Genomic DNA, 24563 nt, shown 5'->3' with positions numbered 1-24563 from the left:
TCTCCACAGCCCCCTCCCTCAGTCCCAGTGTAGTCCCGCGGGAGCGCCCTGTCACCGTGTATTTTTCTAGACGTACTTTATTGAAACCACAGAGGGAAGAAGACCCCCACACCTGGGCCCCATCCCTTGGTTGGGGGGGGGGTGTAAAGAAAAAGAAAAAGAAAAATCAGACCCTGTTTTGGCGGGGTTCCTGACGTTTCAGGCCGTAGTTCCTATATATTGAACAAGAAAGGGGGAGAATATTTTTCCCCCCAGAACGCAGCAGCCTGTTCTGAAAGCGAATCGTTGGAGGACTGACAGTAATGCATTTTTTCCTATTGAAAACAGAAGCTACTGTAATGCTTTCAAATATATGCAAATGATACATGCGGTTAGTGGTTTGGCAAATCTTGATTACAATATAAACTACCCAAGTAAAAGTGCCTTCGTCCTAAATTTGTCTCTCGATTACAATTCCAATTGATTTTATTTTATTGTCAACATTGTTAATGATAAAAATAGAGTCGTTTTACAGTTATTTTTACTTTCTGGAAGGAGGCAATTAGGGTTCTAATCAGGAATACACAAAAATCTCCCATGATTAACTGCAGTACTTTGTTCAAATTGCTGCTATAAAATTCAGAACAATTTGCCTGTAATGATTATGGACTGGGTTTATTTTGGGAGGTGGAATAAAAGTGGATATAGCATAAATTATCCTCTAATTATACACCAGTGTCGCCTCAATTATCCTCTTATCAAAATGGATGTCTAACTGCCGCATTTAGTTTCAATTCTCTCCTTTTTTTCTATAAAAAGAACTTCATACCTTGTTATTATTAATCCATTTATTATTTGCAAGGGGATTTATATCCGCACATCCAGGTGGTAGAACCACTTCTCTTTCAAAGATGGACTGGGGAAAGACATTAAGTTCAGAGCAGCCCAGGGCTGCGGATCTAGCCTTTCTCCCTCTAGTCTCCAGACCCACTCAGATCCAGACAGCCAGCAGAGACAGCGGAGTCCTGGAGCGCAGCTCAGGCCCGGCCACCAGGTAGGAGAGCCGGACCCGGGACCAGGCGCCGAAGAGGGCAGGCCGGGGCCGCGCCAGGAGTCGGGTCCAGGGACTGCGGGGAGGCGCAGGAAGTCTGCACCGTCAGTGGGTCGGGACTGGGTGGGCACGACCTGCAGACCCCCATGGGCTCGGCGCCAGCGTTCAGTCCGCGACTAGACCCAAGCCTCTGACCACACGGAGAAATGTACAATCTAACATCTCCAGGTCAACGTGTCTAGAGGTTGCAGGGACGAGTCTGGGTCTTTCTTTGGGGAAACTACTGGGACTTGTATGCACCCTGTTCTCTTGGACTCCGTAAGTTATGCGACCTAAGGAACCCGAGAAATGGACAGTTTATTGGTTCCGCTCGCCCCCGGAACTCCAGGAAAGGTGGCTGCAGAAATAGCCGCTTGGACTCTATTTACATACTGTGCGAAGCTCTGCAGCGGCGGCTTATGCTAATTGATTTTCCCAGCTCCCAGCCCGGGGTCTCCAGGCGTCGCCAGGCTAGTTTGCCTTTTTCTTTTTCTTTCCTTCCTTCCTCCCTTTTATCACAGAACCTGAAGCTCGCTGCCCGTGGGTTTTCTCCAGGGTTCTCAGGGCAACAGCGTATTACTCTCCTCTCCCCTCCCTTCCCCAGCCCGCCGCGCTTAACTTCTTGAGCCTCGGGAGCCGGTTCAGTAACTCTGAATTCATTTTTAAGTGGCGTGCCTTGTTCCCCTTCTTTTAACAAGAGGTGCACTTTAACACGCGAACCAGTAACCCGATCCACGCGTTTACAAATCGGCAGTGAATTAAAACAACAACAAAAAAAGCTTCAAGGAAAATGAAAGGTGGGCTGGGTAAGGGGGACATGTGTGTAGGGTGTGTGTATGGGGGGGCAGAGGGGAAGTCAGAAGAAGAAAAGGTCCCCCCCCCTTCCCCAGCGGGCTCTCGGTGCACCCGGGCTTCGCGCCGAGCTTGTTTGTAATGTCCTCAAAGCTAGCAGGTAGACGTGGCAGTTTTATTGCTTTATACCCTGCAGCTTGCTGTTAACACGGTGAAGGCGTTTCTCTCCCCCCGCCCCCCAACCCCGTGCATGTCTCTGTTTCTCTCTTTATGCTCGCAGGTGCACCGCTTTCCTCGCTGGCTTCCCCAACTCTGGCCGCACCCGGAGCGGGTGGGGGTCGTGGCGGGACCGGAGAAGGTCCCCGCACTGAACACCAGATCCAGGGCTCAGCAGCCCCTATTTGCAATGGGTTCCCCCCCCTTGTTAATTCCCAAGAAAGCCTGAAGGGCTGGAATTGTCGGGGTTGTAGCTGCAGGGTTCTCATCCCACTCCCATTAGAGGACAAACCCCTAGCGCTGTGTTCCAGAGGAGCAAGTGTGCAGCTACACCGAGGTAGCAGTTGTCGCCAATGGGCAAGGTCCTGCTGAGCCAGACTGAGCTCAGTCAGTCAGGGGCTGGGGAGCGGAGCGGAGCGGGCGAGGGGTCCCTCCCGCCTTGGTTGAGTTCTCCGTGCGAGTGGCTGGATAGAATCCCCCACTGCTTGAGCGTCCGGCTTTCGGGCCGGTCCCGGGAATAGCCGGCCAGAGAGCTAGTCCGGCCCCACACAGTGTGCCAAGGTGGCGCGCAGCGAGTGGCTGCCACGTGTGGCCTCTGCCACCAGCCTCCTCCGCTCGAGGAGTTCGGTGCGCGGTGGCTGTGTGCCGCAGGGGCCGCTCCCCGCAGGCGTTTCTCTCCCGCTGAACCCTGCATCTCGGCTGCCGAGTCCTTCGCCCCGTGTCGTGGGCGGCGGTCATGAGCCGAGGCGAGTCACCCCTAGTTTGTTCTAGTCCAGCGCGCACCTCCGGCGCTTGTGAGAGGCAAGAACCCTCGGATTCTTCAGGGCCTCACAGCGAAGGCGCACGCTTCGGGGGCTCCAGCCGCCCGCCGGGCCCTGGCTCCTACCTCTTTGTCTTGCCGGCTGGGGATCCCCGGCCAGCCCTTGGAGGTGGGAGGAGGTGGGCAGGCCAGTCCCGCGCCGTCTTTATCATTCAAAATAGAAGTCAAGCCGGCAATCTGGAGGAGTAGAAGGCCGAATGCTCTTTTAGATCCTGTAATAGGTGAGGGTCATATTCACTAAGGAGTGTTAGAAGGCCGACTTTGAGGCCTAAACTGCTTTTTGCTTTTACAGGAGTCGAGGTTTGGGGGCTTGTATTCTAGCTGTCAATGTTATTTAGAGAAAAATAACGATCGTCAATATAAGGCCGTGTGGGTCAAGGCGCCAAAGGCCGCTGTGGGAGGGATGGGGTCTCTGCGACGGAAATTCCCCTGCTGTTTTATCCCTGGAGGGGTGTTAGCCCGCTCCTTTTGACCAGGGAATGGGTTGGGTGCTGACGAGGGTTTGCAGCCTCTGCGCCCTGTAGAGGTGCATTCAACCTGGGCAGGGCCTGGTAGGGTTTGGTTGCTAAGTTGGGCTCAGTTATCACCTTAATTCTAAGGAAATTAGACCTCAATAAATAGCCTTTGAATTCAAAGAAATAACTCGGTATTGATTTACATAGCCATGCTAAGAACCCCCTTCTCAAGCGGAGACATTGGTGGAAAAAAATTCCTGCTAGTCTTTTCCCCATTCATTGTAAAATTCTGTTTGTGTACTTGTGTAGGGAAAGGGTGCTTTATATCCTGGAAACCCAGGCACTCTTTTCCCTTCCCCAACCCACACACCTGGGAAAGCTTGGGAGTGGAGCAAGAGAGCTGCCTCTTTCCCTTTCTTAGCCCAAGTCAGTGATGTTATGTTCAGGGGTAGGCAAGAGTATCAGACTATGCAAGAAAGCACTAAGATTGTGACATTATTTTCTCTAGTTACAAAACATAATGTCCATATTAACACCCTCCCCTCCCAGGCTCCCCAAAAGCGAGCTAAAGAGTGGGCCCTGTTTACTCCACACCCAGAAAAAAGGTCACTAAAGTCTGGAAACAACATCTGCCTCATCTCTCCAGTCCAGAGTCCCAAGAACAGGTGACTAGGATGCTCCAACATGGATGGCACTGGCCCACCGGGGTCAGTGATGCTCACTGGGAGCTTCACAGACTTTTTGTAGACTGTTCAATTTGGAGAATATTAATTAAACATGTTCTAGCCTAGAGGCTCCTGCTCTAGGTCTTTTCAAACTTGGGCTCCAGGGAAGTTACAAAAGCAAAGCCAACCAGGTTCTCAAATTCAACACCTTTGCCTCTCCTGGACCCCATTCCCAGACTGTGAGAGCATCCAAAGCTTTCGTAACAGAGGGAGCCAATATGCTGGGCCTACAACAGATTCAAGAGGCAAAACAACACATGTTTCTACCACCCTCAGTTTGGGGACTGTACACAGAAATCTTCCCTCCCTCCCTCTCTCCCTCCCTTCCTCCCTTCCTTCCCTCCCCCCCCCATTTCTTTCTCTTTTATCAAGCATAGGACTCCACTCCCTAATACACAGATATTCTTCTTTCTGTCAGTCCAGGGGAAAAAAAAAAAAGAACTCAATAGTGTTTAAACATTTAGATTAACACAAAAATAAGTAGTGGTATTTATCTTTTTAACCTGTTGGATAAACCAAGGCTGACACCCCCCCCCCCCATATTTGCCCTGCTGGGAAATGTAGCAGGGCAAAAGGGGATGGATAGGGTGTTAGAAGTCAGCTTTAATCAAGCCCGTCTTTGGAAACTAGGACCTCCTGACCATTGGAGGATCAGTGCGGCCCTGGAGAGGCCAGGAACAAGCAGCAACAGGAAATGGCAGACTATTTTTAGGATAATAAGGAGTTAATATAGCTGGCCAAGCCTCTTCCTAAATGCCTCGAAGCATCCTCTGTTTTAATTTCTTCATCCCTTCATCAGCAGTAACATAACAAAGTCACAGCAAACGCCTCAACATGAAGGGAGAGCCAGGGCTTAGGACAGCTCTTGAGGAAAACCTGGGGTGGAAAACATCCTCTTGCTATCATGTGAACTCTTAGAAGCTTCTCTTGTTACAACAGAAAAAGAAATCAAAACCATTTCTCATTAGAGCTCTCTCTAGTTGTACCTGACTACCTTGTGATTTTCATATTCATGCCTATTCATAGGCACTTCATATCCCCTTTATTTTATAACCTCCCAATAAAGGGAAAGGTAATTTATTAGATTTTTAGCAGAACTTTCCTTAGGGGGCAACCTATTGGAAAGCTCTTAGACATGAGGGGGTTGTTTATTTGTTTGTTTGAACCCATTCTCTCATCTGTGCCCTTTCTCTTTTCTTTTGTTCAGAGCAAATCCTTTCTTACACAACTGTAGGAGAAAGAAAGCCCCCTTTCCATCCTACCCAGGGGAATGAAATAGTATTCTTCTGTAGGCTTCAGTAATTTTGTGCAGAGAGTCCCCTCCGTCTCTGCCAAGTGAGGCTCCCTGCCCCACCGAGCTCAAAGCCTTTGCTTCTTTAAATACTCACTGAGAGTTGTGTCCATTTTGGATACATATTTGGGTTCATATTTGAGTTTGCCATTTTTCTTCCCACATGCTTTGTGGAGAGGGAGACAGAGAGAGTCGAGAAGCAGGGAACATACAAAGGGAATTGAAGAGAGCTACAAGAGAGTGAACAAGAGAGAATGAGTGTGCATCTGCTTCATTTGGAGAGTACCACTCTTCATTTTCTTCTCCATCGAATTCTCTAGAGACCGCTGCCCCATGATGTTAGTTGCACAGCTAATAAACCCAAGTCTGACACAAGCAGCCCGCTCTGCTCACGGGGCTGGGGGCTGGCTGGACTCAAATACCTAGCGCCCAGGGTCAGTGCTCTCCACTAGACCTTTCTCCCCATCTCCTCCTCACCCCTTAGCCTGCTTTCCCCTCAAACACCTAGGGCATCACGTCGCTCCCTCTAACAGCTGCAAAGCCGAAGGAGGAGGACCCTTTAAAAATTACAAAGGAGGTCACCCTCCCCCGACAAATGAATCCTTTTAAGAACGAGCCTCTGGAGGCTCAAAGGTCTTGGGCCCAAGAGTTAAAAAGCGAGCATAGTGTTTCAGGATTTCAGTGCAGCAGTCCCAAACAGACAGGCAGGCGTCCAGGGCTCTCTTTGGGGCTGGGGTGAAAGAAAGGACGGGGGAGGGCAGGAGCCGGGAGGGCGGGCAGCAGCCGAGGGCGACAGGAACGCCCGCGTCCGCAGCTGGCTCCCACGCGCCGCTGTCTGCGGGGAACGGGGGGCCGGATAATGGAATTCAGGAGGCAGAGATCCTCCAAGAGCCAGCCACTGTCTTGTACAGATTTGTAGAGAAACCCTCACTGTAATTAAAACCGTACAGTCAGATTAATTCAGTGTGTTGCTCGGCAGCGTTTTTAATAGTAAAAATCCGCTCTAAAATTGAATTAGGGTCGAAGAAAATTTCTGCGAGACTTGCTGGATTTGCCAGCTTTCATTGAAGCCAGCCCGAGCTGGACTTTAGCGGTGGCTGCCCAGTGTCGCCCCCTCCCCCTTCCGAGGCCCGAGACTGGGGTGGGATGGGGGAGGTGGAGGTGGGGGCGGGGGCGGGGGCTGATCGACACGGGGTGCCAGTTTGGGCTCCACCTGGGAGGCCCGAGCCAGGCCCAGACGCAGCTCAGGGCCTGCGGTTACCCCTCTGATCGCCGGTTCCGGGGTTCTGCAGACTTTTGACACCCGGGACTCCTCCTCCCCACCCTTTCGCGAAGTTCGCGGCTCAGGTAGGGTCCCGGGAAAGAAGAGAGCCCTGCTGTATCTTGAAGCAATTTCCCACTGCGTGTTCCCGCGTGTGGCAGAGGTTGGAGCCCTCCCTGTTTGGACGCTGGAGTGACAGAAGAAAGTTGTCGTTCTTTCCACTCACCCCCACCCCCATTCCCCTTTCACTTCTTGAAAGTCTTCCAAAAATTAAGAGTAATATTTCAAGCGCGCTGTCAAAATGTCTCCCAAGCTTTGATTTGGCTTGCCGCCCCCCTTTTTCTCCCTTCCCACCCCTTATCCTTTGCATCTCAGTGGTTGTGAAATAAACGTTAGTATTATTAAGCGTTTCCCCTTTAAGGTTAGACACCTTAGAGCTGAAAACTTGCGCCAAAGTTCCTAGAAGAAGTGGCGGCCGAGTGCTAACGGAGAAGCTCTCACAGCAGACCTGCAGGAGTGCGGGTGGGGGATGGGTGGAGGAGGGAGGGCTGAGGGAGCTGGACCCCGCACTTTCCCGAGAATAACCCGGTTTTCAGGGGCGCAGAAATGGTCCCAGTTGCCTCCTTCCCCCAAGGACTTAACAAAGCGCGCGCGCCTGCACACACACACACAACCTGGGACGAAAATTCCCTAACGAGTTAGTCATATCATCAGGCCTGAGAAAACAAAAACTGCTGTGGGTCCCTGCTCCTCTGGCAACATGCGCAGACGCTTTAATTGCCGCAAATTGTCACTCTGTCCCCTTTTCATTTTCTCGCTCCTTCGTTTATTTTTAGTACACTTCAAATGCCTACACACATCCCTAGTAAGGAGAGCGCGGAGCAATTATTGCCTTTGCCTTCGGGGCCTGCTTTGCCAATCATTGAATGGGGATGGAGTAAACAGGGCGAAAAGCGAAGCGCGTTATTGGTCTTGCTTATTTCAGGTGGAGGGCGGTAAATAACTCTCCCTACCGCGCCACCCCCTCCTCGTTTCTTGGGTCCCAATTATCTAGAAGAGAGGAGATGCGCCTCCCTCCCTCCTCCTCCCCATCACACCCCACCGCATGTGAGCCAAGTTTTACTAGAATCCAGCAAATCCCGCCAGAATTGGCGGGTTCCTCGGAGAGTAGTTAGGAAAAGAGAATTCCACAGGGACCCAGCTCTTAATTCTGTACTGAATAGAAAGACGCAGCGTGCGCAGGCACCTTCCCCGCCCCCAGGCAGGGAAACAGGGTCCTTTTTCTCTGAGGGCTACACCAGTGATAGATGCCCCCAGGTAGGTTATAGAGAACCCCCCGGGGGTCCTTCCCGTCTAGAGAAGCTTTGAGGTTGGGTTGGAGCAGTTTGGGACAGTCTGTTAGGACGGCTATCGATCAACATTGCTGTTGTTGTAAATATTAGCCAGGAATTCTTAGAGGTGAACTTTAAATTTCGAGATGAAGTGTTGTCTTGAATGGTGTTGAGGCCATCCTGCACCCAGCGCCTCTTCACTGTCTTTGCTGGGACCGACGCAGCGGTCCGGGGTGGGGAAGGAGGCAGGTGTCTGTAGCAGCAGCCGAAGGGGGTATCTGGCGTCCTGCAGAGGGATCCGAAACAAATCAGTGCGGGATTAACTTGTCTGTCTGCTGAATTGTCTCCAACTGCACGAGCTGCGCGGGCCGCGCCTGCCCGGGCGGGTTCGGGTTACTCGCGCGTCCTGGGCGCGCTGTCTCTTCCGTGTCCCGGCCGGGGCTGGCGGGCCGGCCCGGGACCTGGCGGGCGCCTGGCCGGCTTGGCAGGACGTTTTAAAAGAACGCCGCGAGTATGAACTGCTCCATTCTCACACACACACACCCTTCCTATTTCTTTTTTTTTAATGAAAACATTTACAAGAAATCTAATTTCAGATTGTGGAAGTAAATTTCATGCTAGGATGTATTTTACAAAACATGTAATCTTTCGGGCCGAAGACGTTTAATTAAAACCATACTTTGACAAGTTGAGTTTCAAAGCGAATTCACACCAGCGCAGAAGGCTAATTCATATTCAAGATGCAGCCTGTAATCCATGTTGTTTGAAAACGCCAGCCAGAGCAGCGCGCGCTCGATCTGCTCGCTACCTCCCCAAGGGCCCGAGGGCTCCAGAGTCCTGGGCTTGGTCCAGAGCCTCTCACGCTAAGCCGCTCTCCTGCGGACTGGCTTGGTTTCGCTGCCTGGTCTTGAGGAGATAGGGGAAAGCTTCCTGGAGCACCCTCAGTGTCCTTAGAATAACCCCTGCCGGATAATGGTGGTGGGGGTTGTGGGATGGGAGTGGTCCCAGACCCCGGAGACTACACCGGGGAGTAGGCAGGGGCAGACCTGGAGTCAAGGCGCCTCAAGAAGTCTCAGTGGAATTGAGAGTCCCAAGCCCCCTCGCCTCCCGGACTGACCTGCTAGAGAAAAGGGAATCCTCCCCACCCCCCCACACCCGGCCAAATCTCCATTTCTGATGACCCAAAACAGGAAGGGGTAGGTTTGTCCTGCTCCAGCTGATCTATGGGGCATCTCCCTCAGAGTCCTCACGGAGGAGGTAGTGTTGGCTTCCGTAAGCCTTCAGTGTCAATTGCATTTTTGTAGTCTCAATAATCTTCCTCCTTACCCTCCTTTGCCATTTCCCCATAAATTGACCAGTCCCAACTTAATTAAGAGTGGTACAGCCCCACGTGGGAAGGACATGCTCCTAGCTCAGCTGGTTTACCAGCAAGCCCTACTGGCACAGGGTGCTAACAGCCAACAGTGTCTGTTGGGAGGGCAGGAGCCAATAGGTACCCTAAGGTACACACTGATGGTAGACAAAGTGACTGTAAGATAGTCTGGGTTAGAGCTGAGGATGCCTGTAAACTGCAACTCCAGAGGCTGAAGCTGTGGCCCAGGCAGGGTTCCAGGTCATTGTCCTGGGTCTACAACTCGGTGTTTCCCTCCTGACCTCCAGCCTGCTGGTCTTTTCTTCTCTTAGAGGTGACAGTGAGTTGTCATTGAAGTTAGACTCATGGCTGATCTGAAACCTGTCTCAAGAAAGAAGTTGGGACATGAATTTGAGACTTATGTTGGTTCAATTTTACTCAACATGCTCAAGAAGAAAAACCTTTTATTGCAGTCCCTCCCAAGACAGGGAAGGAGGATTTTGTTTCAACTGAGGACAGTGAAAATTATTGGTGGGCTGATGGACTTTCTTTTAGGTCTATAGTTCCTTTCAAATGCACCCTTATTTTCCATAAGCACAAAGATAAGTCAATTATAAGAAAAAGCCTAAAATCTAATGTTCAAGAAGGATTGTAAACAACATGGCTATCCCATCTTGAAGCCTCTTGGTTTTATTGGGCCAGCTTAGGAGAAAGCTTCATTTTTGCAAAGACAATCCCCATACACAATCGTGATAAAGTTTTTTGCTCTTTACAGGGACTACCAACTGACATTTCTGGTTTCAGTGAGTATCTCAGAAAATAGACATGGATGATGGCACCTAAATGCTTACCAGTATGCCAACTTAATACTTATTGGTCAAATAATATTGATCTTAGGTGAAAAAGTCAGACCTTGAAGTCACTCTAGCGCCTTGCAGTTTGGAGGGTTGGTTGGGGTGGGACTCTGGTTCACACTCTCAAAAAAAAAAAAAAAAAAAAAAAAAAAAAGTTATGTGATGATTGTAGGCCTGGAGGATGAGAAAGAAAGACCTAAGAGACAAACAGAGGCACGGCTGGAATGGTTTTACCATTGTTTGAGCTGAGCACTAAAAAGTATGTACCTGACCCAATGCATTTGAAGCCTAATCCTATGTTGGAGACTTGTGAATTACACAAAAGGGGAGAGGAACTGCACATAATGATCCCCACCTGTTTTATTTCAGTGATAGGAACAAGCAGTTTTCCTGTCACAGACAGGAGCGCTCTCAGGGGTGTTGGAGGCCCATTTGTGGGCAGTAATTCTGGCAGGGATACATGGTGGGAAGAATACAGGGTGGTTGGTAACTGTCAGGAGGGTGCTGCAGAGAGGGCAGGCAGCAGTGTTGGTGTGCAGAAGGGGCAAGATAGGTAATATTTCCCAGCTGGCCCACCCCTTCTGCAGCCCCAGAGAATCAACCTCATCGATTCCAGCCTCAGAGCTTGGGTGGAGGTGAGGGAGGCCCAGACAGGGAGGAGATTTATGTCACTTCTTTACCTTTCTAGTTCCCTCTGCCCTTCTATAATTAGCCCCATTTCGCAGATGTGGGAGCTAACACATGGACATCAGTACACAGACCACTTTGGTGTCTGGGAAAGGGAGAAGGATGGCATGCAGGAGTTCTAGCTTCCCATCTCCCAGGCAAGCGTGGGGGCTGGCGATGGGAGTGGGGAAGGAGTTGGGTTTGGGGTTGTCTTCCCAAGCCAGGCTTGTACAGAAACAGGTAATGTTTCTGTTTCTGAGGCTCATTCGGCCAATAAAGTAGGTGGGATTTTCATGTGACAGAAAAGGCTCGAGAGAGTCAACGTCGGGCAAATCTGAGGGCTCTGAAGGCAGCAGTCCCAGGATTTCTTGACTTCCCGCCAGTGTTCTTTGAACAGACTCCTTTCTCCTGTCTTCTAACTTTCTCTTAAATTCTGAATACTTTAACCCTTGCTTGTAGTAAATGTATTTGTAGTTCTAAAATGTGTCTATTTCCCACAGAAATCTAGCGTGCCAAGGCGAGAATCGATATTAAAATACCCTTTTTATTTTTAAAGTGGGTTTTAAAGGCCTATTGTGGGGGAACCGAGATGTCAATGTGACCCGGAGGCGCAGTTGAGATCGGGATTCTATTGGCTGCCAAGGCAGGGCCCAGGCTCTGCCACCGTTGGCTCACGTGTGAGCCTTATCATGCAAATCCGAAGGCTGGGGCATGCGCACTGCATGGGGGGGGTGGCGGGAGTACCCGCCTTCTTCTCTTAGTTGGGACCAAGACTTCCAGATGCGCAATAATTAGGTTTCCTCATTAAACAAAGGTTTCCCCATCATTCCTCTCCTCCCACCGTTCTCAGCCGCCAGAACTCCTTACAAACCAAGCTGATTACCCGTCCCCGTCCGCCCCGCCCCGCACGCCCCAATCTCTGATATCCAGACTTCGGTCTACCGCTTCTACCTGTTAGGGTCTCCCCTTATTCTAGGGTCCTTTACATACCTCTCCATTATTCTTTTTTCTTTGCAAAGGCCAACTTTAAAGGATATTAAGATCTGATTCTCTCTTCATTTTAGGTCCCCTCCCTCATCTCTCCCTCTCAAAGAGAAAATTCCCTAGCGGTTGGTCTGACAGGAAGAGTGTCAACATCGCCGCTCCCCATTCCTTTCGGCTTCGACCGTCTCCACCCCCATTCCACCCCCACCCCCCGCCATGTGGGTTTCCGTCCAAAGTGCAGGAGCGCTGATGGACCAAGAACTTGATGGGCACTAGAGCCAGTCACCAGTCAAGCTGGACCGCACACCCCCAGGCACCAGTCCGGGCCGCTAAGAAGCTCAAGGGCAGCACCTGCGAGCCCGCCTGCGTGCGTGTGGGCTGCGGCTCTACCGCTCCGAGCCCCCACCTCTCGCGAGAAGCGCGTGACTCAGGGAACGCCTGCAGGGGTGTCCTCTAAACCTCTCCAAGACCCCCTATGCGGGCACGGGGACCCCAGGGATCCAGCTCCTTGGAACAGAATGGCCTTTTCTGGAAAGGGATCTCAGTGGGCGAGAAATAGCCACCATTACGTTCAAAGCCTCCCGCGGGAAAGCTCCGTGACTGTGCTCAGAGCTCTGGCCGACCCGCGTGCGGCGTCGCGCGGAGGACCGCGCCCACACGCGCTCCCGGAATCGCAGTGAGCTCGTTCTCCCTGGCAGAAGCGGGCACCGCTCCTCCGGCTTTCAATTACTCTCAGCTTACCTGCAGGGCGAACAGATTTGTATTTTTCCACCAAAAACCCTCTTGCCCTGGATTCCCCCAGATTCCCCCTTCCCCCTCATCCGACCTCAGCCCAAAGAAGGGCGAGATAGCCGTTTGATTCTTTGATATGACACAAATAATTGTTGCACCATGTAACTTCCTGCATCTTGGTTTTAATTTGCAGTGAACCAAACAAAGATATTTGCAATTTTAAAATAAGCACTCGATTTAATAAATGGGAACATTGTGCAGGGAAGACTATGCACCCCCCCCACCCCCTTCAGAAGACGTTATTAGCTCTGACAGCATGCCGCTCAGGTTTGCGGAGAGGATTTTGTAAAGGGATGACAGACAGGAAGGCCAGCAATCATGGGCTCCTTGGGCTGAAGCTTTTTTTCTTTCTTTCTTTCTTTTTTTTTATCAGAATGTTCTGTTCGATGCCATTTATCCTTGATGATAGAAAATTGCGCTGTTGCCAGGACGCTGCTGCTTGCCGCTGAAATAGAGGGCAGGAGCCACATTTCCATTTTCCGGCTTGAAAGCTATTCAAATGAATTTGTGGGGGGGGGGGACGTCTAGCGATAAACAAATGAGAATAAATCGAGTTCCCCTTTCCATTCTTTCCTTTAAATGGGTAGCTCTTCATTTCCGATATAAAGATTTTTGTTCATCAGTGTTTGGGAATACTTGGGAGATAGTGTAAGCCAACGTACAATTTATTTTGATGTTCTTAAAGTGACTAACCACATAAACATTAAAAAGAATGCATGTCTAAACATATATAAAGTATAAGGATTATATATACATATATCCCGTACATACATACCTTCACACATTCCAAAATACAATGGAAGATACACTCTTTCAGCAGAGTTTCAATCGAATATAATTTGCAAGCAATGCTAGCTGTTGGTAGTTACGGGCTTCTTACTCGTGTAGATATAGGAATTGTTAGATGGGATCATTTTTAAAGCCCTCCCCCATGTTATATATTTCAGAATGTCGTATAGTTTAATTACCCTGTAGGTCTTAACTGATTTAAGCACCCTCCCCTCCCAAAAAATTGATAAAAGTCACCCTTTGTTATGGGCTTCTCTCAAGTTAATTTTCCAAATTTACCTTTAAAGTTTTCTAAGTTAGCAAATACCAGTCAGAAGAGTTGGTGCACCGAACTTCTAATCGATGTGAAAAGAAGAGGCTGGAGCCTGCACTTCCCTTCCTTAGAATTTCGATTTTCTGCTTAAAGAGATCATATATTAATAGGAACTTAAGGAATCATGTTCAAAATATGAAATTTTAAAAATGAGAATTTAAAAAACAGCCCATGAGAATATGTACATAAACATTAGCAATGTCTTGACAGAAACTGTAAAACTTGTAGGACTCCCACTGCGTTTTAATAACTAAATAACTTTTACTGAATTCTATCTAACTCGAACGTTTTGTTTCAAAGTCAGATACCGCGGTTAGAAAATTTTCAGCAATATAAAGTCTTAAAATGCTGCGACTAATTGTATTTGAGATTTCAGCTGGTACTTTAAGCTTCGGGAAAAAAAAAACACCCTGCAATCTTTTCAAACAACATTTTAAAAATGAATTGTGAGTCCCTAACTACTATCCTTTTAGCTACAGGATGGTTTGCGAGTGATAGGCCACCGCTGTGCAGACCGGGGCTGCAGAGAGAATAATACTGTAAAAACAGAGAGTGAGAGGCGGAGGGTGAGTTGGTACTGATGTCCGGACTTTTCCAGTAGAATTTTCGGGCAATTCCCTCAGCCAGCCAGGATTCCTAGTTACCATTCCCGAACAATCTTTACTCAAATGAAAATGTCCTTGTTAACAAATTAGCATGATAGGGCGCCTGGGTGGCTCAGTCGTTAAGCGTCTGCCTTCGGCTCAGGTCATGATCCCAGGGTCCTGGGATCGAGCCCCGCATCGGGCTCCCTGCTCAGCGGGAAGCCTGCTTCTCCCTCTCCCACTCCCCCTGCTTGTGTTCCCTCTCTAGCTGTCTCTCTCTCTGTCAAATAAATAAATAAAATCTTTGAAAAAAAAAAAAACAAATTAGCATGATAATGAGAAAACAATTATCAACACCGTCAGATCTAGCTAAATAAAGCAAGGAAACGCCTAGGAAAGTCCACTTTGCCAGTGTTTGTTGTGATTAAAACAACTGGAGGTGAGTGTAGCGTGTTTAGGCACTGAAGGAGATTCCTCCCCTTCCTTATCTTGGCCCTGGGAATTGTGTTCAGGACAAAAAGCTTCACCAGCAGGCTGCTTTTCCAGTTGAGGCAATTCACCAGGTTCCTCATTGAATTCCCCCTCCAGGTAGGAGCTTGGGGGCGGGCAGCGGGAGTCCGGCGCCGCCAGGACGCAGAGGCGAAGGCTGGAGCGCTGGGGCGGGGCTGCGGGGACTGCAGCAGAGGGGACCCCAGCCCCGCACCCCTTGCCCTGGAAGGAGCCTGACTTCAAGCTCCCCACCGTTCCGCACCGGACGGGCGTAATGGACGTTACGCAAAAGGAGGTGGAACCTCCTTGGGTGTCAGGGCGGGGATGCGCGCGGGAAGGACCCCGAGTCGGGTCCTATCTAGACCTTTATCCCGGGGTCTATTCTGCCGAGTCTTCTTCTCCAGTCACTTCCCGGGCTTTGGCCACGTAGCGTGGCTGGGTTTGGAGGGTGAAAGGGAAGTGGTGAAAGGAAAAAAATGGTCTTCGAGCGCTGACCTAAAGGAACTTGGAAGAGCCAACAAGGCGAAGGTGCTCTCAGGAAAAAGCAGGGCTCACGGGGGTGAATGGGCTGTCGGGACTGGGACTTCTTGTGCGGGTGTCTTTGTGTGGCCAGGCGTGCAGAGTTGTGGAAAAGGTGAGTTTGGGGTGGAATTGTGTAAACCAAGAGTGGAGACCGTGGGATCACGTCCCGGACGGAGAGAACCTCCGCCCCCCACCCCCGCAATCCGGTTCTCCTTGGCAGTTCCGAGTCCCTAAAAACTGCAGGTTGAGCTACACTCTGGCGCGCCCTCTTCTAGGTAATGCAGCTGAAATCACAGTCAAGTTTGGCGGAGGGGAGCTTTTTCTACCCCTCCAAGAGGTGTATACACTAAGCATTAAAAATAGAAGTGATTTTTCCTTCACTTTCTGAGATCCCAGGAATATAGGACTTGCCTTTTTTCTCAACAAAAGAACGAGCACCTCTGAAAGGCTGCAGAAACACTCACTCTTTAGGGGTTCCGGCATCCAGGAATGTCACACGCGGTGAAAACACAAAAGCTCAACATTTTGATATTTTAGAAGATTTTCCCTTCTTTTAAATCCTCTGCGTAAATGCCTGGTTGTAACGTGAAAGTGCTTTAGTGTGAAAACATGCTGCAGGGTTCCCTTTTTTTTTTTTTTTTTTTATGTGTACTAGCAGCTGCAAAACATACCAAATGAGCTAGAAGGTCATTGTGGAGACTTATTAATATGACATTCAGTGCTGGCCTCATCAACGAGCCAAAAGCCTCACCCCAGAAAATGAGAAAAGAGAAAGCCAAGGTGCTTAAAAATACCAAGTACTTTAAATTCTGCATTGCCTCCCAAATCCCAAATAACTTTTCATAGTTAGCCTTTGGACTATTAACCCACCACATTCATATTCCGTTTCCCCTGTGTCCCAGGGCTGCATTTGTAGTTATTTCTTACATCTCCAGAGCTTTGAGATGTGCAGTGCAAACAGTAAAGAATCACATTAATCCTGCTTTGATCTCCAAAGGGAGATCACAGCACAAATCAGGTCACCACAGATAGATGCTGCTGTGAAAAGGAGCCCCCTCCCCCTTTTTTCTTTTTTTGCTTTTCTTTGTGTGCGTGTTTGTTTCTCCAAGATATCTTTTCTTGGCTTCAGAACATCCATTGCCAGTTGGCAAACTGGAAGGTGTCAATATGAACTATAAATAACTTTTTATTTAAAAGCTGGAGGATGAAATATCTTACATGGAGCCCCCCCCCCCTTTTCTTTGGTCTTACAGATGTAGATACTGGAGTTCATGTCCTCATCTTGTCTACCTGGTTATTTGCATAAATACATTGGACCATTTTCCAAATACGTGCCCCAAACACAACCTCCACAGGAACTTAATTGCCTGAAAAGAAGTTATATATTTCCTCTGCCTTTCTTTACCCCCGCATCCTGTAGGCATAGAATAATAGTAGTTAATCTGCTTAGATAATTTAAGACTTAAAGATTAGAAGGCCTATATTGACAATTTCAAAATTCAAGTCTGAGTGCTTTGGCTAAGCAAAGCTTAGGAGATGACAGATGTGATAAAAGAACTGCCAGAAACTAGACTTTATTAAAACTAAAAAGTGTGATGTTTTTGTGGTTTTGAAAGAAATGATTGTTATAATGCTCACTCAACCCCAGTGTGCCCCTAAACAAACAACTATAGGGTATTTTATTTTATACGACCTGATATTTACACACACAATACAGTACTTCACTCTGCTCGCACACACACACACATCCTACAGTGCTTTTCAAGCCACCTCCTTATGCATACATACAGTTAATCAGGTAGTATAGTTAGTATAGCTGGGCCACATACTCCACATAAGTGATGTGTACATAATCATAAACATTTGTGCTGTGTACACATCCTTCCCCTCATTTCTCAATTTTCTGTCAGTGCATCAACATTAGATTGCAAGAAGCTGCTTGTGAAGCTGTAGCTGCCACCAGCTTTTTTCAGAACTTGTTGAACGGGAGGAATACATGCACATATCTGAATTTGTTTAAAAAAAAAATGCTCTTCTGCTTCACATCATCCCTATTAAAGTTGATTTTCATTTAATCTCAGTGGGCCAGCCTCCATGGAGCCCAATTCACACTGACACTGAGGCTACCCAAATGCTTCTACATGTTGGACAAAGTACATTAAGCTGCTTTGCATCAAACATGTCCTTTTAAAGTGATTTTAGATGAGTTTGGGAGCACTGCCTGGAAGGCGGACTACCATGGAAAGAGAGCATACAGGAAGGAAGAGAGCAAAGAGAGAAAGCAGGTGAAGGGAAAAAATACCCCATGAGTGATGACTTAGGCAGAGAGACCTTTCTTGGCCATAGATCCTATCCTGTGAATTGCTGAGGTTATTTTCAGACTCAGTCTCTGTTTTCACCTTAGTGGCCTCCCTTTTCCTCTAAATATGCTACCATTAAAATCTGGAGACTTTGTAGTGGAAGCTGCCAAAATATTTCTTTATAGGATGTTTGGGGATATTTTAATGGATATAGATACGTAAAACATTGCATTAAACCTCTTAGGAATGCTCATTTTGGGGATATTTAACTGAAAAACGTTATTGTCATGTTCATATGAGCTAATTTGTGTGTTGTTTTACTTGTGACTTAACCTGCTTCTACAGTTCATTTTATAAGCTAACTTTATACATATTTTGAAATAAAAAATATTTTCTGTCTAGAAAAGCAACAAATGTTGGATACATGTTGGTCTTAACGATGGAAATAAGCATTACATCTTAATTAGCTTTAGAGTTTTGCTAAAAATTCTAATCTCTTCAATCTGCTCTTTTCCTTTTACCAGGATCCCAAGAGCCTAGTGTGTCGCATGTGTGTAAGGAGAGAGAATAGGCCTCCTTGTCTTTTTAATTAAAGTTTATGCAGCTTGTAGAAAGTAGTAATTTTCTAGAAAATTAGATCATTTTAGATCACTATAGTTCCACTCTACTATCTTAACCGTGGTTCTAAGCAAATCTTGCCCTTTAAAAACCATCAATTATAAGGCAAAGAATACTGAAGAAGTATTCTGAATTTAAAGTATTCAGATTTCACAATCTGACCCTGTCTCCATGAAAGTAGGTATAAATGAAGGATTCTACCATGTATGCATGGCATGACAACCCACATTGGTTTCTTTATGACTTATCAGAGTGATAGACAGCAATTCCCATCTCTGCTTGTCCTGATTCTAGGGGTTATAATTCACATGCACAAAGGGCTTTCTTAAGTCACTGTTCTTTTTCTCAAGTTGTAAATCAAATTTAACCAGAAAGTAATCAAGGTATTGGACCAAAGGATTAAAAACACAAAAACAAAAACAAAACAAAAAAAACACCTGGCAAACAATGGGGGTCTTTTTCTAAAAAAAAAAAAAAAAAAAAAAAAAAAAAGTTGGGCTTACTTTAAGGGGATTCACCTAAAGTTTTTAGGGGCTCCCCATTGCCTATAGAGCAAAGATAAGCTCCACAGTTTGGCATACCTGGGGAGGCTCAGAGCTTAGGGGTGAGGACCTTGGGTTCTTGAGTCAGATTGCTGCAGAATCTTGAACAAATTGTTTTTCTTCTCTGTGTCTCAGTTTTCTTTTTGGACAATTGGAATGACAATTTGAACTGACCTATTTGGTAATAGTGGAATTAAATGAGATAAATGCCTGTAAAAGGCTTATAGTAAGGTGCTTTGTGAAAAATAAGTGATCAAAAAATACTAGCTAATGCTTACCATTAACATTAATATAATGCTTAACAAAGCCTTTTGGTTCCTCCTTCTGCATATGCCATCCCCTTATTCTAGAAAGCCCTCCCTGGCTCATTGCCCGCCTGGCTAACTTCTCACCTCTCCAGCTCTGCTCAAGTAATACCACCCCGGGAAGTCTTCTCTGATGCTTGAAATTAGGTGTCTGTCCTTATGACTCCATAGTACCCACTGCTTATTGCTTTTCTAGTATTTTGTAGGGTTTTTGTCATATTTTTTTTTTGTCATTGTTATCTGTCTCCCTAATTTGATGATAAGCTGTCCTAAGTGCCATGTATTATTTATCTTCCTTTCTCAGAGCTTATAACTGAGCCTGATGGGTAGTAAATATTCAATATATGTATTCTGGATGAATAAATATTCAGTCTTTCTGTTTTGTTTGCATTTATAAATCAGTTGTAATTAGATGGATTCTTCTACATTTAGTTTTCTCTACTTAGTATGCCTCAAGGAGAGTACTAAAAGGGACTTATCCATCCCATAAGTAACGTTATAAAGAGTTTTGATTGTGGGCTCTGTAAGGAATTGTTGGTATTTTCAGGACAAAATATCTTCAGTGAGTTTCCCAATTTAAATGAAGAGCTCATGAACAAGCTGGGCTACCTGTCAAATCCGTAGACATTTGACCATACTGTTCTACATATGGCTTATGCGTATTCCTTGGATAGTGATTTAGATGATCTATACGAGTGTTAATAGTTAGGTTTCAACTATCCCCGTGTGCTGGCCAAGTGGGCTTCCAATTAATCCAATTATGCCACTGGTTTAAAGGACATATGTATACGAAAAAGTCATTAACAGAGATTGCATGGATCATAAGTATATTCAAGACCACTTAGGCTTGTTTCGCTGTTATCTTGGGTTCATACAACTTTGGAATAAAAATACAGGGAAACCTTCATATGGCAGGCTAATTTGAGGGAAGATCAGTATAAACCATGATATGCCAGAATTATAGAATATCGTATGTAACCTACCATATAATATGTTTACATAAGCCAGCAACCAATACTCTGTGGCCAAGACCTCATAACGGGCTCTGCTTTAATGAGTAGGCCAGGATTCTTTGCAATTGTTTCATTAATTGTCAGAAACAGTTATTACTGGAGTGTTTGAAAGCAGTTTGTTTTCTTAAGATTAATCACCCCCTGCAAACCTCACTTAATTAGATTTGTAAACTCTCACTTCCACCAAAGGAAAAGTTAAGCCAGTTCCCCATCTTGGAATTATCAAATGTTTCAAAGGTACAAGGTTCAAATTATCCAGATTTTCCTGGAACAATTTAATATATATATATGAGTTAAGTGATAATAACGATGATTCCTACTGTTCTTTTTTTTTTTTTTTAATTTTATTTATTTATTTGACAGAGAGAGACACAGCGAGAGAGGGAACACAAGCAGGGGGGGTGGCAGAGGGAGAAGCAGGCTTCCCACTGAGCAGGGAGCCCGATGCGGGGCTCGATCCCGGGACCCTGGGATCATGACCTGAGCCGAAGGCAGACGCGTAACGACTGAGCCACCAAGGCGCCCCCTCTTTTCTTTTTTTAAGGATTTTATTTATTTATTTGACGGAGAGAGAGTTAGCGAGAGCAGGAACACAAGCAGGGGGAGTGGGAGAGGGAGAAGCAGGCTTCCCATGGAGCAGGGAGCCCAATGCGAGGCTCGATCCCAGGACCCTGGGATCATGACCCGAGCCGAAGGCAGATGCCCAACAGCTGAGCCACCCAGGTGCCCCGATTCCTACTGTTCTACTGCTGTAAATCATAATTGATTTTGTAATCGTTCCTCTAGCCCCCTTGAAAATAAAACAGAGCAATACAAAATTTAAAAAAAAATTCCACTTCATTGTGAGAACAATAGAATTTCCATTGATGATGAAGAAACATATTCTTTGTACTAAAGAATGAAGTAAATATTTCGATTTGGTTGCACGTCCAGAGAATGGGCCTCACAGAAACTGCAAGAAGATCTTGGGAAAGGTCATGCAGTCTATTTTCTTGTACCTAGGCAGAGCACTCCTATGCTATCATAGAATCTATATTATTCAAAGCCCAGTACAGCTCTAACCCAGCACTTACATGTTCCCATGAGGTATTTCAGTTCCCCACTCAGACAAAGAAGGTCAAGGAAAGGGAAGGAATGGAGAGACAGGAATTTGTATTCTGCAACTGGCATAAGACAATATGGAGTATGGGATCCTAAGATTAGGAAACGGTAAATATCTAGTAAGGGAAGTGGTAAAGTTTGCTGTGCAAATGGATCTTTCCATTTCTGCCACTTCTTCTGTGGCTCTTCCTATTAATATATGCCCCACATCTTTCCATGAAGGCTTTGAAGTGGCTTTAATAACTGACATGTAAAACAATACGAATTCTTTTACTCCTCTCACTCTCACTCCAGACTCAATCTATGGAGTTCCTCACAGCAAGAAATTTCTGGCAATGGAACTAATCTTTTACTAGTTTTATGATTAACGCAATAACATGCATAAAAATCCCTTTTTTCTTTTTCCTGTGTAGATAATATTGGTCCAGAAAAAGACAGCCTTTTTTTCCTCCCTCCAAATATCAAAATCACTTTTTGCCACATTAACATGGCCTAACTGGTCCACCTATCAACCATATTTTCAAACATGAGTCTACAACTTCTCTTGGAAGCCTATTCCTTGTGGTTGCTGAAAGGATAGTGTGAAAACTTTTTATTGTTTTAGATCGGACCTCCCAAGCCTGACTGTGAATTTTTATGCCTGAGTACCTAAAATACTCCAAGAAAAACATAGCTCAAACCACCACATTTTGCTTGCTTTCAGGTTCAAACCCTATAAAACCACCACATTTTGTATGGTTTCCACCCCAAACCATAAGTTGGCATGAGATTCCACTAGATGCTCTGTTCAGGTCTAATTGAGATGTTTACCAACCTTGACAACATTTTTGGCTAACTTGTCACTAATTTGGAATGCAGGTGAAGCAAGTTGAGTTCTCAGCAATAATTTCTTCATTTGGATCCCTTTACTTGACAATCCCACCCCCACCCCCCTGCCACCCAACTAGGGGCCCAGAGCTCTTGCATGGTCCTGGGTCAATCATTGTTATTCCTCTGTGACATTCGACTGATGCTCGCCTTGCCTCGGACCTTACTCTTTCCTTCAAAACTTATTTCTGTGTATTACTCCCTCAGGTTGTGTACTTTGCAGCTAGTCGGATAAAACCGTTTTTGCTAAGGTGTTAACAGATTTAAAAATTCTTACGGAATGCATAGAGCACTAGATTGTAAGGTCCTTGTGGACAGGCATGGTCTCTTGCTGACCATTTAGAGTTGCCAGATCACATACAAGATTTTTATTTGCTAAATCTGGCAATCCTATGACCATTGTATTTCCATCTTCTAGAAACCCCCACACAGCAGGTGCTCAATAAATAATGGTTGACTGAATGACTGAATGAAAGTAGTGGGGGGGTATATATCTTAGAATCTTTTGATTTGTTCTAAATTATATCGCATAGGGAGTTGGCTTACCATGTAGGACTGGAGCTATTGTATATGATCTCAGGCCTCTGTATTTTGGATGGAGATTGAGGTAGGCCAATTCTGCATTTTGTGTGACTATTTTTCTTGAAGGACATCCTTCTTCCTTGGAGCAGGTGGGTTAGAAAGGGGTGAGGAAAGGAATACCTGCTGTTAGCTCCTACTTCACTACAAAAGAGCAATCCCAAACAATTGAGTTGGAAGGGCTTGAGGGAGTGGGGAAGCTTCTTGCTGTCATTCTTTTCTTACAGAAGTGGGATCTCCCTTGATAACCACAAATATACAAATAGGAGCCTCCTGGGAGTTCACAGGTACTGGGAAGGGAAGTATTAATAGTAGTTTGGGCTGACTAGAATCTTTTATAAATAGTCCTAGTGCTCCCAAAGTCATCATCATGAGAATTCTTAAGGCCTCTGTGGAAGGGGGAATACTATCTCAACATGTTTATTTTATAATTATGTTAAATTATCATTTACATTTATTGCTGAAACTGCTGTAAATCATAAGGGTGCTCCTTAAGAGTGAGGGGCCACTGGATATAAAGGCAGTGTTGACTTCTTCTTCCTTTATTGCATCTACTGTTTTCTTCAGGAAGTTTCTAGAACATTTCCCAGCACTTGATTATGCTTCTCCTTGGTGTTGGTCAGTCAGTATCTCTCCTAAAAATGTGGCTTGGAAAGTTAAGAAATTGGTGAGTAAAGTGCTTGTTCTTCAGGGACCTCCTGAATATATCAGGTATTAGGATGTTGCCTGTGTATTTAGAACTGTAACTAAAGCTCACGGCAGAGCTGTCTTTCTATATTAGCGGCTGCTGAAAGACAACGGAAATACTTTAACTTTGAGACAAATCAACTCTGAGCCAGACTGAACCCAGAATTCACATTTCCACCCACATATTCCTCCAAGTTCTGTTTCGTGAGTAGATTATCTCTGATGCTCATTTATCTGATTTCTAGAATCTACTGCTGTCCTCAGGCACATTGTCAGATAGAGGAAAACTATGTGCTGTCTGGCTACTGAAATCTGTTCCTCTAACAAAACAAGGTCAAAATGACTTAAAAGTCTCATCCAGGAAGAGTGTTCTCAAAGGTGTAGAATTTTGGTTTTCTATGCTTGATGGTTAAAAATGTGGGTTTTGCGAATGAATAAACAAACAAAAGCAGAAACAGACCCATAAATACAGAGAACAAACTCGTGGTTGCCAGAGGGGAGATGGGGAAGGGGATGGGCAAATGGGTGAAGGGGAGTGGGAGGTATAGACTTCCAGTCATGGAATGAATAAGTCAGGGGGATGAAAAGTACAGCATAGGGAATATAGTCAATGGTAATGTAATAGGATTGTATGGTGACAGATGGTAATTATACTTGTGGTAAACATAGCATAACATATAGAATTGTGGACTCACTATGTTGTACACATGAAACTAATGTAATATCATGTGTCAACTATACTTCAACAATAACGAAAGAGAAAATGATGAGATATTTTTAAAGATACGGGTTTTGGAGTCAAATCTACCTGGAATGGAATCCTGGATCTGTCTCTTCAGTAGCTTGAATCAAGTTGCTCTACTCTTCTAAATTCTTGTTTCCTAGTATGGAAAAGGGAGATAATTATAGTATCTACTGCATAGGATTATTAGAATTAAATGATCTATTACATGGAGAGTTAGCCCGTACATAGTAAGCACTCAACAAACGACAGCCATTATTGTTCAAAGTCTGGAACAGAAGATTTTCTTTTTAAACAGAATCTCAGAATGTTTCTGTTCAACAAACACACCTGTGTGGCCTGGATTCTGCTTGTGGGCCATGTTGGAAACTGTGGCAGTAATGTCCCCACACCTGGTCGGCCACATTCCTGGCTCTTCCCCTGAATGTACAGCTTCTGGTTTAACTGGGAGTTAGGACACAGGGTCAGGATAGTCTTGCACCCTCTTTTGTAGCCAAGACTAGAG

At 46.1% G+C, this 24563-nt stretch overlaps 1 long non-coding RNA gene across 1 annotated transcript in view; it reads left to right on the top strand.

Annotated features, from left to right (window-relative positions):
- Positions 1–817: 817 nt before the first annotated feature.
- Positions 818–24563, top strand: part of LOC118526019 (uncharacterized) — a 34244-nt gene continuing 10498 nt past the window's right edge. Inside the window, exon 1 of the long non-coding RNA XR_004912426.2 lies at positions 818–1033. This is a non-coding gene — a long non-coding RNA (uncharacterized LOC118526019). The remainder of the gene's footprint in view (positions 1034–24563) is intronic.

Source organism: Halichoerus grypus, chromosome 12 (assembly GCF_964656455.1).
Source record: "Halichoerus grypus chromosome 12, mHalGry1.hap1.1, whole genome shotgun sequence".
Lineage (NCBI taxonomy): Eukaryota > Metazoa > Chordata > Mammalia > Carnivora > Phocidae > Halichoerus > Halichoerus grypus.
The sequence above is the reverse complement of the archived record's forward strand: the minus strand, read 5'-3'. Positions and strand labels throughout refer to the sequence as shown.